This window comes from Camellia sinensis, chromosome 5 (assembly GCF_055761805.1).
Source record: "Camellia sinensis isolate YWXY chromosome 5, ASM5576180v1, whole genome shotgun sequence".
In the NCBI taxonomy this organism is placed as follows: Eukaryota; Viridiplantae; Streptophyta; class Magnoliopsida; order Ericales; family Theaceae; genus Camellia; species Camellia sinensis.
In genome coordinates, this window is record NC_138965.1 from 218,877,722 (window position 1) to 218,880,698 (window position 2,977).

The following is a 2,977-nucleotide window of genomic DNA, read 5'->3' on the forward strand; positions in this document are numbered from 1 at the left end:
ATTTAAATATTCAAAAAATTTAAATAATTTAAAATGTTAATATTTTAAATTTAAAAACAACTCTACACTCATATCGTAACCAAACACATAAAATAAAACTCAAGTAATAAATTATTTTTAAAACTCATAACCAAACACATAACTTGAAACTCCATACTCAAATCATAACCAAATACATAAAAAAAAAAATTCAAATATTTAAAACTATTTTTATGAAATAGAGTTTGAATTTATTTTTATAAAATATTTTAACAAAAAACAAAAAAATGTTTTTAATTTTTGTTTTTTCAACTTTCTTTGTTTTTTCTGGGAAAATGTGTTTTTTGGGATTTTTTTTTTTTTTTGGGCTGCTGCATGCCCCTCTTTCATGAGGGGTAGTTTCGTAAATTTCCCTTAACATTTCTTCTTGCCAAGCAGCTGTGGCTTTTTTGTCCTTTAGTGACTAAATAAGTCTCTTTTGTCATTTAGTGTCTAATTTAGCCTCTACCAACCTTCCCAAATGATGCCTAAACTCTATGATATTAGAAGAATTAGAGACAGAAAATTCCATGCCCAATTTGGGAATTATGGCAGTTGGTTGTGTGTCTCCTTTTACTAATCAGGAGAGAATGTGAATGATTCATAATTCGTGTATATTAAATTATTCTAAAAAGTTTGTTGTCAAGTGGTTCTATGGTGTAGTGGTTAGCACTCTGGACTTTGAATCCAGCGACCTGGGTTCGACTCCCGGTAGGACCTCTGTTTTTGAAATTTTCTATTATTGACTGTTGTTGAACGGACATATATATATGTACTGTTTTCATAACCAAATAATCTGGAATAAAAAAAAAAAAAAAAAAAATTCTAGTTTTCAATTCAGGCTTCTTTTGTTAATTTTCTGTTAAGGTCAAAAAATTATTATAAATTGTCACATCATTTTTTCTATTAGTTTATACAACCTTTTGTAAAAGATTATTAAAATAATGTATTCTCAAACGAGATCTCAACCATAAATAAAAAGAGATAAAACAAAAAAATTATTAAAATAACATGTTCCCAAGCAAGACCTCAACCATAGATAAAAACAGATAAAACAATTCGAGATTGGCTGAAGATTTGGTTAAACCTTTCAATTTAAAATTTAACATGTATTTAATACATATTTAAAGTCTCATTTGAAAATATATTATTTTATTAATTTTTTAATTTTTTACGAAAAAATATGTAGAAAAATAGAGAAAGTAATATGATAACCTATTTTGACTTTTTAACTAAAATATATAGTTGACAAAGAAGGCCTAATGTATTCATATCACTGATGTTTTTTATTTGATTGATCTGTAGTTTGACAATTTGTCATTTTAGCCAAAAAGTTAAAAAATCATTATAAATTATCACATCATTATCTTTATTTTTTGTACATATTTTCATAAAAAATAAAAAAGTTACTAAAATAGTATATTTCCAAACCAATTACGAAAAAATAAATGTATAAACAAAATATAATATATAGTGCTGAATTGTGAAAAGATTCTTATTTGAATAATTGACATGGGTCATTTGAAAAGAATTACTTCAAACTCTGATAATTATAATTTTTTTTTATGATCGGGTGTTCGGGCTATCTTATGCACACTTCAACTAATTTCAGGACTCACACAAAGCGTCCCCTTCATGTGGATCGGGCGAATTTTGGACAAAGTCTACAAGCATAGCATTAAGGAGCGGATTGCTTCTAATGAGAGTTAAACCTAAGACCTAAATGGAGCACACCCTTAAATTCCAAGTTACACCCACTAGGCCAACCCCTTAGGGTTGACAATTATAATTAACAACATATAGTTAGAAATTTAATAACTACAGTCAAACAATCACTACAAAAAAATAAATTATAATGAGAAGAAATAAGTAACTCAATACATCCTCTAAAATGTAGAATAAATAATTTTTTTATCTATATTATTTTGCAATGATTGAGCTCTTAACCTCATGAATAAAAGTGTACAAGAGTTGCAAATTGAGCTAATCCGATTATCTCCCTTCCTTTCTCGTTTCCTTCGACTAGTCTCTTTTCAATTCAAAATCTAAATACTTATTGGCACCAGAACAAATTATTTGATTAGTTTTTTAATATTTCACTTTATCATATGCTCGATCACTTTAGTTGGGGCGAGAAGGAGTAGATGTCGGAATCTCTATCTAAACTCTGGATCCTCTTCGATTTTCTTATCATAAATCATATTTTTATCATATTATGAGTTTTTTTAATTTGATCGCGTGATGAAAATAGATTTTGGGACAAATAAATTTGCGAGATTCAAAAAGGAGGAGAGGGGATAATACTAGCCAACATGGACCAGATGGAACATGATTCAAGTAACCTGTGTTCAGTTTCAGTTTGGATTGATTCGAGGTTAAAGAGTACCACAAGTTATAGGAGATGGAGAATTTTTTTGGGGACAATCATTGGAGATGCCTAGTTTAGACCATAGAAAGAACTTCTATCAAATTGGGTGAGCACTGGGTTAGATTTAGTAAGTTGGGCCATTAGTACCCAACTCCGAGTGGGAAATTATCAGCCCAGCAGTAAGGCATCGAATGAGTCCAATTTTGAAGTGGGTTCAAATGGCCCAATCTGCATTAGTAGCTCTAAGAGAGTGCCTTATTCCATCAAAAATTCTACAAATATATTAATTTTTCACAAAAAGTGCACAAGATGCTGTGTTGACAACATTGTTGTGAGGGATGGTTTTCCGATACTCCCCTACTCCAAATAAGTCCTTGAAATATTCTTATTCTACTACTTGAAACAGAAAAAAATACTTCGGTCGGAGGTGACGAAATTAGCACTGTAACGAATAAGTTAATATTTTTTGAAGAAAGGAAGAAGTCCCTGAATTTCTTAAAGTGCAAGTTATTAGAGCATATCTTTCTATTCTACCTTTACCTTTTTTTATAGAGCCATTCTTCCAGATATTTTCCCATGTAACTTAGCTCT

At 29.6% G+C, this 2,977-nt stretch overlaps 1 non-coding gene across 1 annotated transcript; it reads left to right on the forward strand.

Moving 5' to 3' along the window:
• The first annotated feature begins 666 nt into the window (after positions 1–666).
• On the forward strand, positions 667–738 carry TRNAQ-UUG (transfer RNA glutamine (anticodon UUG)). The gene has a single exon. It is a non-coding gene; the product is annotated as a tRNA-Gln (tRNA).
• Positions 739–2,977: the final 2,239 nt, after the last annotated feature.